The 14845-nt window shown below is 40.9% G+C and overlaps 1 non-coding gene across 1 annotated transcript; it reads left to right on the plus strand.

Moving 5' to 3' along the window:
• Positions 1 to 642: 642 nt before the first annotated feature.
• On the plus strand, positions 643 to 714 carry TRNAC-ACA (transfer RNA cysteine (anticodon ACA)). The gene has a single exon. It is a non-coding gene; the product is annotated as a tRNA-Cys (tRNA).
• Positions 715 to 14845: the final 14131 nt, after the last annotated feature.

The raw sequence follows: 14845 nt of genomic DNA on the forward strand, positions 1-14845 counted from the left end.
TTTTAGGTTTAGACTTCTCTGGGTGCTTTTCTGGGTGGTGGTATCACACCCATCCCACCCACCACTAACAGGTAATACACATTCTTTAAATGCCTCCCTGACTCAACACATCAATTTCTACTTCCATACTTCTGTATTTTCTCCCATCTTGAACATCCTATTTCATTGTCTCTGTCCAAAGCCTCCACTTTCTCTAACCATCTTAGCCTAATCTGTTTTTATATAAATTTATTTATTTTAATTGGAGGTTAATTACTTTACAGTATTGTATTGGTTTTGCCATACATCAACATGAATCCACCATGGGTGTACACGTGTTCCCAATCCTGAACCCCCCTCCCACCTCCATTCCCATACCATCCCTCTGGGTCATCCCAGTGCACCAGCCCCAAGCAACCAGTATCATGCTTCGAACCTGGACTGGTGACTCATTTCATATATGATATTATATATGATGGTTTCTCCCAAACCATCCCCCCCTTGTCCTCTCCCACAGAGTCCAAAAAACTGTTCCATATACCTGTCTCTTTTGCTGTCTCACATACAGGGTTATCGTTACTATCTTTCTAAATTCCATATATATGTGTTAGTATACTGTATTGGTGTTTTTCTTTCTGGCTTACTTCACTCTGTATAATGACTTCCCTGGTGGCTCAGATGGTAAAGCATCTGCCTACAATGCAGGAGACCCAGGTTCGATCCCTGGGTTGGGAAGATCCTCTGGAGAAGGAAATGGCAACCTACTCCAGTACTGTTGCCTGGATAATCCCATGGATGGAGGAGTGTTGTAGGCTACAGTTCCTGGGGTTGCAAAGAGTCGGACACGACTGAGCGACTTCACTTCTTCACTCTGTATAATAGGCTCCAGTTTCATCCACCTCATTAGAACTGATTCAAATGTATTCCCTTTAATGGCTGAGTAATACTCCATTGTGTATGTGTACCACATCTTTCTTATCCATTCATCTGCTGATAAACCTAGGTTGCTTCCATGTCCTGGCTATTATAAACAGTTCTGCGATGAACACTGGGGTACACATGTCTCTTTCAATTCTGGTTTCCTCAGTGTGTATGCCCAGCAGTGGGATTGCTGGGTCATAAGGCAGTTCTATTTCCAGTTTTTTAAGGAATCTCCACACTGTTCTCCATAGTTAGCCTAATCTTTATGAAGATTATCTTGGTTAATTGCAGCCCACACTGGTCTCTCCTCACTGAATTCTTATTTCATGTATAGCCAACACCATAACTGATTCTTACTATGTGTTGAGATGCTCTCCCCAATAAATTAGGCATGTCCTGAGAGCAGAGACCATTGTTTTGCTTTATGTCTGTCTCACACCATCTTTGCACAGGTGTCACACCTTATTGATCCTTCAGTCCGTCAGCAAGCAATGACTGAGACCCATTCCTCTATGGTTCCGGTATGACATTTGCACAGATGGAATCCGACAACTTGATCCTATTGGGAAAATTAGCATCAATTTTGCATATTTTGCTTCTCCTATGGGACAGAGAGGGGTCCTCTCTGAGTAAGTTCAGCTCAGCAACAGGGCTGGGAGTTGTTTCTAGCTGTTTCTATCTGCAAGTTTCTAGCCTACTTAGATAACGAAATTTGTATACCTGTTTAGAAGGCCATGCTTTTGGAATTGTTTTCCAGAATAAATACTGAATGTTAACAAGTATTTATCCAAGTCTGTTCAATAATAGACTTCCAATCATGTAAATGTACTTTAGTAGGTACCAACTTTGTTTATTAAAAAAGACTTGAGGGGGTCTTCCCTGGTAGTCCAGTAGTTAAAAATCTGTCTTGCAATGCAGGGAAGGGGCTTCCCCTAATGGCAGTAAACAATCCACCTGCCAATCCAGAAGATGCAGGTTCGACCACTGATTCGATCCCTGGGTCAGGAAGACCCTCTGGAGAAGGAAATGCAACCCACTCCAGTATCCTTGCCTGGAAAATCCCATGGACAGAGGAGATTGGTAGGGGACAGTCCATGGGGACACAGAAGACTTGGACACGACTTAATGACTAAACAACAACAACAACGCAGGGGACATAGGTTCAATCCTTGATCAGGAAATGAAGATCCCACATGCCTTGGGGAGAACCTAAGCCATCATGCAACAGCTACTAAGCCACGATGAAAGATCCTGTATGACACAAGGAAGATCCTACTCGTCGCAACTAAGACCTAATACAGCCAAATAAATATTTAAAAAAAAAATCTTGAACCTCAATTCTTTTTGTTTTTTAAGGGGAAATATTCATAGACATGTTCATCTTCACTTGTCTCTTTTCCCCTTGTGATCAGTAATGGCATTTGGTGGTCAGGCAGTCTGAACGAGGCCTGCAGACAAGCACCACTGAACAGAGAGAAGAGGAGTGTCCCTTAGAGGAATCAGATTATTCCTCTGCTCAGTGCTTTGTGCACCAGACCCTGGAAGGCCCTCTGGACACTGGGCTGCCTGTGCTGTATGTGACTGTGTGTGATGGGAATTAACACCTAATTCTGCATCCCAGCTTTATGGCTGAGGTCCACAGTGAGTCAGTATAATTAAGCACCGTTTGCCTGGTTAGTTAGTTCTGGTGTCTAAATCTGTCACAATAAAGTATGTGATGTTAAACATGTTTGGATTAGAACCTTCTGGAGCCAATGCCAATGCAGACAGCTATATTAATCACATGGGAGGTTATCTTATTTGAGATTTTCTATGCACCTCTGAGTTACAGTGTTTCATCCATCAAGGGCTTGCTGAAGACATCTGTAAACTTTGATTTATTGCACTGTTCCTGCAACAGAATTAAATAGCATTATACTCAAATATATTGGCTTAATTGACAGGTAGAGATTTAATCCTGTTAATTATCTAGCCAGCTCAAAAGCTTCCATTAACCCTTTGTTGAATCCGTGGGATTCAGAAAAGGTATCTCAGCACCTACTTGAGGCTCAGGTAAATCCATCATCATTCCTCCTCTTCAAAAAGTTTACTCTTGCTAGCCCCAGTTCATGAGCAAACGCACACACTCATGAGACAAGTGTGTTACTTTGGGGTGGCCCCCTCTCTGACTCCAAACAGTTCGTTCCTTTAGGTAAATGATGTCAGAAGGTTTGTAGTCAACCACCTCTCCTGGCTTTGGGTTTTGTCTGTGAGTATCTATTGAGATAACACGTGTGAACGTCTTGCATTCACTTATTTACACAACATACTTTTATTGAGCACTTAGTATGTTCAGGGACTTTGCCGGGCTGGAAAGAACAAAAATACATGGAAAGATAGTTGAGACCCTCGAGAAACTTACATCAGTTATAAATCAAAGTGCTTACAGACCTATAGGATATTCATTAATGGTGATCATCTGTGCTGTTATAATAACACACATGTCGCTCAGTTGCGTCCAACTCTTTGAGACCCTGTGGACTGTAGCTCATGAATCTCCTCTGTCCATGGGATTCTCCAGGCAAGAATACTAGAGTGGGTTGCTAATTCCTTCTTCAGGGAATCTTCCTGACCCAGGGATCAAACCCACATCTTTTGCATCTCCTGCATTGGCAGGAGGATTGCTTACCATTAGCAAATGCACACAAATAGGTCATCCATACCAGAAAACTTAAGTGTAGCTAAACTTTATCTTTTTAGAACCAATATTACTAAGAAAGGATATTAGGTGGAAATTTCAAACATTGAGAAACAATCATGGGAGACATTCAAAGAAGGCAGATACTTTAGGAACTTTTAAACTCATCCATCACAAGGTGGCTCTATTCTCTTCTTGCACACATGGCAGGACCCCACTTAACCATCTGCTAAGCTTCTCTACTCCTCAGGGCTAATGTCCTCTCTGTTCCCAGTCACTGTGCTAGGTCAGACTTCTCTGCCTTTTTGGAGCTCACAGTCCAGTGGAGACACAGACAGCAGTAAGAGGGCTGTGACGGAGGTTCCCACAGGGGGGCCCTTGGAGCCCAGAGTGGACACAGCCTGAGAGGATTCAAAAAAGGCTTCCTGGAGGAGGAGGAGTCTGAACTGGACTTTAGCAAATGCTTAACACTTATTCAGTTAAAGAAAGAAGGGTGTGTAAGGAGGGCAAGTTAGAAGATGGCAGTTTGTACAACATGAGAAACCAGGCCGAAGGCAGAGAAGAGGGAAACCACAGAGTCCTCCTATGAAGCCACAAGTACTGATACTTAGTGCTTTTAAATTAAGTGCAGTGAGTTGTCGCAGCTGGGACTGGGCAAGGGTTATGTCAGGAGAGTCCTGTGGGCCAGGCTAGAAATGTGGTGCTCAAGGACCAGCGGAACATTCTAAGCAGGAAAGGAAAACGGCTGGGGTTCTAAAACTGGTCAGCCTGGTGGGATAGTGGAGGATTTACTCACATTTCTCAACTTGAATAACTTTTAAGGAAAAAAAAATTGTATACTTTAAGAGCACTTATCGAACCTAGGTCCATGAAAGACATGACACTTAAAAAAATATTTTTTATATGATTTCACACTTAAGAACTGTAAGAAATATAAAGAACATCCATATAAGCTTCACCGAATTCATCAGTTGTTAACGTGTTTTTGACATTTTGCCCCACTTGCTCATTTATCAATCTACAAGCCTACAGTATACACACATACACTCATCTGAAAAATCTCTGTAGCCTTCATTCACATTCATAATTACTCCAATGTCTACTTCCTAAAGACAAGAGCTTTCTTTTTTTATTAATATAAAAATATTATCAAAATCAGGAAATCTGCTAGTTGTGCTAATAATGACTCATGATAATTAAGATCTGTGATGTAAAAAAAATGAAACCTTGGCCCTGTGCAAATGTCTTCCATTTGTAAATTATCACTGAAATGGAAATTAATCTTTATAATAATAAATGCTTTCAGATTATTATAAAAGTAAAAAGACAGGATTTTAAAACTCTCATAGAACTCATGGGTTTCTGGATGCACATTTGAGAAAAACTGTTGGTAGCCAAGATGGAGATGAGACAAGCTCTATTCAGCACGCAAGCCTAGATTGTCCTTGACTGTTCACGTTGGTCAGAGCATCAGAAAGTTGAGCTGGGGGAAAGAGGTCCCATTTCTGTTCAGCAAAGCTGGGTACAAAAAGCCTGAAGGACCAAGGAACCAGAGTAGGGGTCCTGCACATTGACACTCAAGCCGAATACAGAGCAAGAAAGGGGCCGAGAGTAAGGCCAATGATACTCCCATGCCCTGTCTCTTAGCAGAAAGCAAGTTTAGGATAAACAGAGAAAAAAGAGAAAGCATGGGGAGAAAGAAGGATGCAATTTTCATGGCTTGGTGGGGAGGGCCTCTGAAACTAGAAGAAAATTGTAGAGGGTAATATGATATCGTTAGTAGTATGTAAGAAGATACAGTTTCTACAAAACAGAATAAAGTAATGGGAGAAGCTGAGATGAAAATGCAATGGAGTGAGGCAAAAAAAAGAGAGAGAGAGAGACAGTGGAGATAGGCTTGTGGGGAAACCGAAAGGCAATATATTGTTTTTTTTAATAATTTTTCAAAATTCACTTTGGAGTTAATAAAGGACAGGATTGAAACTGTGGCAAACAGGCTCAATGACAGGGCAGGCAGATCTTTACAAATTTTAAAAGGTTTAGTTATTTCAGGCACAATCAGGAGACACAGAGAGAAGCATGATCATTGAGACTTGAATAAACCTCTTCTTGGTCTTTTATGAGGGAGGCAATACAAATAATGACAAATGGAGTGCCATTAATAGATCTACTTCAAAACTGATGAATTTCAACAGCATTTTTATCAAGCACATATGCTATATTACCAACAGCTGAACTTAAATAAGAGCCCATACAACAATCTCAATAAGTTCAGATGAGTGGGGATTACTATGTGGATTGAAAGCACAATGCAGAAATTGTGGAGCCACATTCTGGCTTACTAACTGAACCATGGTTTCTTAATCTGCAAAATGTGAAGATTAATAATACCTACCTTCTATAGGTATTATGAGGACAAAATGAGTTTTTACAGAACTTATTACTGTGGTTGGTAAATAATAAGCACTCGATATATACTAGCTATTGGTATTTTTACTGTTAATAGTTTTTGGTCATATCCTCTCAGTCAGTCAGTCAGTTCAGTCGCTCAGTCATGTCCGACTCTTTGCGACCCCATAAATTGCAGCACGCCAGGCCTCCCTGTCCATCACCAACTCCCAGAGTTTACCCAAACTCATGTCCATCGACTCGGTGATGCCATCCAGCCATCTCATCCTCTGTCATCCCCTTCTCTTCCTGCCCCCAATCCCTCCCAGCATCAGAGTCTTTTCCAATGAGTCAGTTCTTCGCATCAGGTGGCCAAAGTGTTGGAGTTTCAGCTTCAGCATGAGTCCTACCAGTGAACACCCAGGACTGGTCTCCTTTAGGATGGACTGGTTGGATCTCCTTGCAGTCCAAGGGATTCACAAGAGTCTTCTCCAACACCACAGTTCAAAAGCATCAATTCTTCTGTGCTCAGCTTTCTTCACAGTCCAACTCTCACATCCATACATGACCACTGGAAAAACCATAGCCTTAACTAGATAGACCTTTGTTGGCAAAGTAATATCTCTGCTTTTGAATATGCCATCTAGGTTGGTCATAACTTTCCTTCCAAGGAGTAAGCATCTTTTAATTTCATGGCTGCAGTCACCATCTGCAGTGATTTTGGAGCCCAGAAAAATAAAGTCTGACACTGTTTCCACTGTTTCCCCATCTATTTCCCATCAAGTGATGGGACCAGATGCCATGATCTTTGTTTTCTGAATGTTGAGCTTTAAGCCAACTTTTTCACTCTCCTCTTTCACTTTCATCAAGAGGCTTTTTAGTTCTTCTTCACTTTCTGCCATAAGGGTGGTGTCATCTGCATATCTGAGGTTATTGATATTTCTCCCAGCAATCTTGATTCCAGCTTGTGCTTCTTCCAGTCCAGCATTTCTCATGATGTACTCTGCATATAAGTTAGATAAGCAGGGTGACAATATACAGTCTTGACGTACTCCTTTTCCTATTTGGAACCAGTCTGTTGTTCCATGTCCAGTTCTAACTGTTGCTTCCTGACCTGCATATAGGTTTCTCAAGAGGCAGGTCAAGTGGTCAGGTATTCCCATCTCTTTCAGAATTTTCCAGTTTATTGTGATCCACACAGTCAAAGGCTTTGGCATAGTCAATAAAGCAGAAATAGATATTTTTTTGGAACTCTCTTGCTTTTTTGATGATCCAGCTATTACCCCAAATAATAAAAGTTTAAAGAGGAAAACAATAATTTAAAAAAGATCAGCTATGAATACATGAAGTCCAATGGAAGGCAGTCAAAGCACTATTAACAGGTAAACTCAGACTCAAATCATTTTTTTATTTTGTAAAAGAAAAAAGGATAAGAATACAAAGAAATGACACAAAGAAATGGAAAGATACCTTGTGCTCTTGAATTGGAAGAATATTGTTAAAAATGGCCTTACTACCTAAAACAATCTACAGATTTAATGCATCCTCCATCAAAATACCCATGACAGTTTTCACAGAATTAGAACAGTAATCCTAAAATTAACATGGAACTATTTAAAAAAAAAAACAGAATTGCCAAAACAATCTTGAGAAAAGAACAAAGCTGGAGGTACCACCCTTGCAGGCTTCAGATTATCCTATAAAGCTACAGTAATCAGAATGGTACTGACACAAAGCAGACACACAGATGAATGGAACAGAAGAAAGAACCCCCAAATAAACCCATGTGCTTCTGGTCAATTAATCTATGATAAAGGAGGCGACAATATGCAATGGGGAAAAAGATAGTCTCTTTAATAAGTAATAAGTAATGCTGGGAAAACTGGATAGCTACATGTAAAACATTGAGTTCAGAACATTTCCTCATACCATACACAAAAATAAACTCAAAATGGATTAAAGACCTAAGTGTATGACATGATACCATAAAATTCCTAGAAGAGAACATAGGCAGAATACTCTGACATAAATTACAGCAATATTTTCTTAGATCTATTATGCAAGGCAAAAAAATAAAAGCAAAAATAAACAACTTGGATCTAATTAAACTTAAATACTTCTTCACAGGATAGGAAGACATCAACAAAACAAAAAGACAACCTATATATGGGAGAAAATGTTTGAAAATGACATGACTAACAAAAGGTTAATATCCAAAGTGTATGAATAGTCCATACAATTCAATGTCAAAAAAAACAACTCAATCAAAAAATGGGCAGAAGACCTGAATAGAAATTTTTTCCAAAGAAGACGTACAGATGGCCAACAGGCATGTGAAAAGATCCTCAACATTGCTAATTATTAGAGAAATGCAAATCAAAGCCACAATGAGGTATCACCACACATCTGTCAGAATTGCTGTCATCCAAGAATTGATGCTTTTGAACTGTGGTATTGGAGAAGACTCTTGTGAGTCCCTTGGACTGCAAGGAGATCCAACCAGTCCATTCTAAAGGAGATCAGTCCTGGGTGTTCATTGGAAGGACTGATGCTGAAGCTGAAACTCCAATACTTTGGCCGCCTCATGTGAAGAGTTGACTCATTGGAAAAGACCCTGATGCTGGGAGGGATTGGGGGCAGGAGGAGAAGGGGACAACAGAGGATGAGATGGCTGGATGGCATCACTGACTCGATGGACGTGAGTCTGAGTGAACTCCGGGAGTTGGTGATGGACAGGGAGGCCTGGAGTACTGTGATTCATGGGGTCGCAAAGAGTCGGACACAACTGAGTGACTGAACTGAACTGAACTGAAAATCTACAAATGGCAAATGCTGGTGAAGATGTGAAGAAAAGAGAACTCTTGTACGCTGTTGGTGGGAATGTAAATTAGTGCAGCCATTACGGAAAACAGTTTGGAGGTTCCTCAAAAAAAAAAAAAAAGAAAGAAAGAAAGAAACTAGAACAATTAAATGATACAGCAACTCCATTCCTGGGTGAAAGTGAAAGTGAAAGTCAAGGTCGCTCAGTCGCCACAGACCCTTTGCGACCCCATGGACTATACAGCTATACAGTCCATGGAATTCTCCAGGCCAGAATACTGGAGTGGGTAGCCTTTCCCTTCTACAGGGGATCTTCCGGACCCAGGGATTGAACCCATATCTTCCTCATTGCAGGCAGATTCTTTACCAGCTGAGCCACAAGAGAAGCCCATTCCCAGGTATATATATGGGAAAAAACAAAACACTAATTCAAAAAGATACATGCACCCCAATGTTCATAGCAGCACTATTTACAATAGCCAAGATATGGAAGCAATCCATGTCCATCAACAGACAAATGGATAAAAGACTACTGGGGGAAATATCTGTATACACACACACACACACATAATGGAATATTACTCAGCCATAGAAAGAATGAAATTCAGCCATCTGCAATATAGATGGGCCCAGGTCCTCCTGCATTGCAGGCTGATTCTTTACCATCTGAACCACCAGGGAAGCCTAAGAGATTATTATGCCTAGTGAAAGAGGTCAGAGAAAGACAAATACTGTATCGTTCACATGCATGATCCAAGAAGTAAAACAAACTAATGTACATAGCAAAACAGAAACAGGCTCACACGATAGAAAAATAGTGGTTACTAGTGGAGGAGAGAAAGAGGGAAGAGGCAAGATGGAATTAAAAGATACAGACTACTATGTACAAAACAGATAAGCAACAAGGATATATTGTATAGCACAGGGAGTAATAGCCATTATCTTTTAATAACTTTTAATGAAATATAATCTGTAAAAAACACTGAATCTCTCTGCTGAATACCTAAAATATAAAATTTATAAATTAACTATACTTCATAAAAAATAAATATAAAAATATTAAAACTAATCTTAGGAAAACAGAAGGAATGAAATGGCAGATATAAAAGCAGAAATTGCTTTTTAAAAAATAGCATAAGATGAGTATAGTTTGGGAGGTAAAACAGCAAAATATACTTATTACTTATAAATTTAAATAGTTTTAAAAAAAGTTTTAAAAAGATGGAGACATATGCATACTTCTAGATACCAGGGTTGAATACTGTAAAAATGTTAATTTGTCCCAGATTAGTTTATCTACTTATTAAAAACCCAATCAATATGCTGATGGGACTACTTTTTGGAAATTGGCAATGTAATTACAAGGTTCATCTGGAGAACAGGTGAGAGTTGCTAAGAACATTTGAAAACATTCTAATAATACAAAATTCATCCAAACAGTCTAGATTCGGGGGAAAATTATTTTGAGAGCAGACTGACATCAGGATAAAAAGGACCTTATTCAACCTGATACCTTATTAAAATACTAATTGCCATCAATCTGGAATTCACACCTACTCAACCCCAGCTCTAGGTATTCTCACCTCTTTGATGTACAGACCTTCAAATCAGATAACAGAAAGACAGGCTGAAAATGAATTGCTCTATGTCCCTCAACGAGGAGCCCCCCCAAATGGTGAAAATCTAAACCATAAAATATCTTTCAATCTTATTCAAGTGGAGTGTTTATTGTGTATTATTTTGTTATTTATTAATCACAAAAGGAATTTGGTGTGCACCAGCCATTTCAAATCCTCTTGGTTATTTTCAGCCCCTAGGTTTTGCTCATCTTCAGGCTAGGAAGATTGGAAAGGTTATGTCCAAATTTTAACGTTACTGTTCAAGGACAAAACTATAAACCATTTCTAAAGTGACTGCTAGACTGATTCTAAAGTGGGATTCGTTTTACACTTAAGGTCTGAAAATAAAGCAGGTTGCTTTCATCTACCATCTGAGTTTTGATGGATGGGGAGTGTGGCTTGGGGCAATTGCTGAGTGGGATTGACTAGGCGAAGATGCCTGTGGTTAGCAGCATAAAGACGGGACAGAATGCACAGGATTCCCTCAACCTTCCTAAAATTATAAGAATTATGTGGAAAGATGAGGAGTCTAGAAGTTTAGGGGACTGGTACAGCAATCAAATGTTAGTGTCAGTACTGATTTCAAATACTTGGTACCATAACCAGGCCATGGGTTAAGAAAACATGTTCTAGAGTCAAAAGAAACATGAAATAAGCGTCAGAGCCACCACTTACTAACAGAGTAATGTTAAGTAAGTCCCTTAAACACTGGCTGCCAAGTTCCTGGTCTCTATATCAGGTATTACTCAGATCTAGACAAATGATAGCCAGTATTACTTAGTACAAAAGACTGTGGTCATTGTAAGTCTAAGTTTCTCATCACAGCATGGTAGAAAATGAGTCAGAAATGTGTAAATGTGCAGGCAAAAGGTATTCTAACAAGTGAAGTATTGGGCATAATATTTTTACTGTGTGTATATCGGGAGGTAAAAAGAGACAGAATATAAGAATAATACAGATTAAAACTTAAATGATGCACACCATGGGGGAATTATGCATGCTTCCCTGGTGGCTCAGACAGTAAAGTGTCTGCCAGCAATGCGGGAGACCCGGGTTCAATCCCTGGTTTGGGAAGATCCCCTGGAGAAGGAAATGGCAACCCACTCTAGTACTCTTGCCTGGAAAATTCCAAGGATGGAGGAACCCAATAAGCTACAGTCCATGGGATCGCAAAGAGTTGGACAAGACTGAGCAACTTCACTTTGTACTTTGTACTTTTTTATGGGGGAAAATTATAGATATTATTGCTGGTTTAAAAATACTAATAAACTGGAACTTCCCTGGTGGTTCAACGGTTAAAATGTGGGGGCTCAGATTTGATGCCTGGTCGGAGAACTAAGATCCCACACACATGAGGTGCAGCCAAAAAAATAAAATTAAAAAAAGAAATATTAGTAAATCCACAAAAGAGGGCTTCCCTGGTGGCTCAGTGATAAAGAATCTACCTGCTGATGCTGGAGACCCAGGTTTGATCCCTGGTCTGGGAAGATTCCACATGCCGCGGGGCAGCTAAGCCACAGTGCCACAACTACTGAGCCTGTGCTCTGGACCCCAGGCTCCACGGGAGAAACTAATGCAATGAGAAGCTCGTGCACCACACCCAGAGAGCAGCCCCTGCTCGCCACAACTAGAGAAAAGTCTGCTCAGCAACAAAGATCCAGCACAGTGAAAAATAAACAAACATTAAAAAAAAATCCACAGAAGAGAAGATCCAAAGATGTTTGGTATAAAACAGAAAATGCATGGTGGATGGTCCAGAGAAGCACTTGAAATTCAGCTTTCAGATAAAGAAAGGATGCTGATGTTAAAACGTCCAGCCTTTGAGCGGCCATTTAGGATGTCATTCCTGTGTGCTAGGGAGGACGCAGAGATGTGGGGATGAAGGGGAAGATGGCATGAGGTTAGCGGGTCCTGCTGCACCCAGGTGACCTCTGGTCTGGTGGCTGCCCTGCCTAGGGAAAGGTGTAAGCAACCTTGAGCAATGGGAGATGTCAGGCACAGGCCAGAGAGTCTCCATGAACTCAAGTACAGGATTTATAACCACGAGCACACACCTGTTTACACACTTTATGCTTATTCCCATGCAGATCATTAGGTGAAACAAATTGGTATTGACATGAAGTAAAGCTTACAATAGCACTGAACTTTCAACTCCCTTCCAGCAGATTTCTGATCTTTTCCAATTTGTGGCTCATCTATTTACAACTTAAAACAGTTAGAAGGATATTGATGACAACATAATGAGTGTGGAGTAAATTTCACACTTTGTAAAAACGATTATATGACTGAGCAGACTATAAAGCTCCTGGCTTGATCTGAGGTTTATAGGACCAGGACTTTAAACCTTAAGAAGGTTAATGCCTTAAGTTATCCCTTAATGCATAGGGCTTCCCAGGTGGCATAGTGGTAAAGAATCCCCCTGCCAATGCAGGAGATGTTGAGACGTAGGTTCGACCCCTGGGTGGGGAAGATCCCCTGGAGTAGGAAATGGCAACCCACTCCAGTATTCTTTCCTGGAGAATCCCATGGACAGAGGAGCCCAGAGGGCTACAGGATATGGATTCGAAAACAGTCAAACACGACTAAGCAACTGAGCATGCAACGCATGGGTATGAAGATCTTCAGTTCACTTCAGTCACTCAGTCGTGTCCGACTCTTTGCGACCCCATGAGTCGCAGCACGCCAGGCCTCCCTGTCCATCACCAACTCCTGGAGTTCACTCAGACTCACATCTGTCGAGTCAGTGATGCCATCCAGCCATCTCATCCTCTGTCGTCCCCTTCTCCTCCTGCCCCCAATCCCTCCCAGCATCAGAGTCTTTTCCAATGAGTCAACTCTTCGCATGAGGTGGCCAAAGTACTGGAGTTTCAGCTTCAGCATCATTCCTTCCAAAGAAATCCCAGGGCTGATCTCCTTCAGAATGGACTGGTTGGATCTCCTTGCAGTCCAAGGGACTCTCAACAGTCTTCTCCAACACCACAGGTCAAAAGCATCCATTCTTCGGCACTCAGCCTTCTTCACAGTCCAACTCTCACATCCATACATGACCACAGGAAAAACCATAGCTTTGACTAGACAAACCTTTGTTGGCCAAGTAATGTCTCTGCTTTTGAATATGCTATCTAGGTTGGTCATAACTTTCCTTCCAAGGAGTAAGCGTCTTCTAATTTCATGGCTGTAGTCACCATCTGCAGTGATTTTGGAGCCCAGAAAAATAAAGCCTGACACTGTTTCCACTGTTTCCCCATCTATTTCCCATGAACTGATGGGACCGGATGCCATGATCTTAGTTTTCTGAATGTTGAGCTTTAAGCCAACTTTTTCACTCTCCACTTTCACTTTCATCAAGAGGCTTTTTAGTTCCTCTTCACTTTCTGCCATAAGGGTGGTGTCATCTGCATATCTGAGGTTATTGGTATTTCTCCCGGCAATCTTGATTCCAGCTTGTGCTTCCTCCAGCCCAGGGTTTCTCATGATGTACTCTGCATAGAAGTTAAATAAGCAGGGTGACAATATACAGCCTTGATGTACTCCTTTTCCTATTTGGAACCAGTCTGTTGTTCCATGTCCGGTTCTAACTGTTGCTTCCTGACCTGCATATAGGTTTCTCGAGAGGAGATCAGGTGGTCTGGTATTCCCATCTCTTTCAGAATTTTCCACAGTTTATTGTGATCCACACAGTCAAAGGCTTTGGCATAGTCAATAAAGCAGAAATAGATGCTTTTCTGGAACTCTCTTGCTTTTTCAGTGATCCAGCAGATGTTGGCAATTTGATCTCTGGTTCCTCTGCCTTTTCTAAAACCAGCTTGAACATCAGGAAGTTCACAGTTCACATATTGCTAAAGCCTGGCTTGGAGAATTTTGAGCATTACTTTACTAGTATGTGAGATGAGTGCAATTGCGCAGTAGTTTGAGCATTCTTTGTCACTGCCTTTCTTTGGGATTGGAATGAAAACTGACCTTTTCCAGTCCTGTGGCCACTGCTGAGTTTTCCAAATTTGCTGGCATATTGAGTGCAGCACTTTCACAGCATCATCTTTCAGGATTTGGAATAGCTCAACTGGAATTCCATCACCTCCACTTGCTTTGTTCATAGTGATGCTTTCTAAGGCCCACTTGACTTCACATTCCAGGATGTCTGGCTCTAGGTCAGTGATCACACCATCGTGATTATCTGGGTCATGAAGATCTTTTTTGTACAGTTCTTCTGTGTATTCTTGCCATCTCTTCTTAATATCTTCTCCTTCTGTTAGGTCCATACCATTTCTGTCCTTTATTGAGCCCATCTTTGCATGAAATGTTCCCTTGGTATCTCTAATTTTCTTAAAGAGATCTCTAGTCTTTCCCATTCTGTTGTTTTCCTCTATTTCGTTGCATTGATCACTGAAGAAGGCTTTCTTATCTCTTCTTGCTAGTCTTTGGAACTCTGCATTCAGATGCT

The sequence above is a fragment of the Bos taurus genome, chromosome 4, assembly GCF_002263795.3.
Source record: "Bos taurus isolate L1 Dominette 01449 registration number 42190680 breed Hereford chromosome 4, ARS-UCD2.0, whole genome shotgun sequence".
Taxonomy (NCBI): Eukaryota; Metazoa; Chordata; class Mammalia; order Artiodactyla; family Bovidae; genus Bos; species Bos taurus.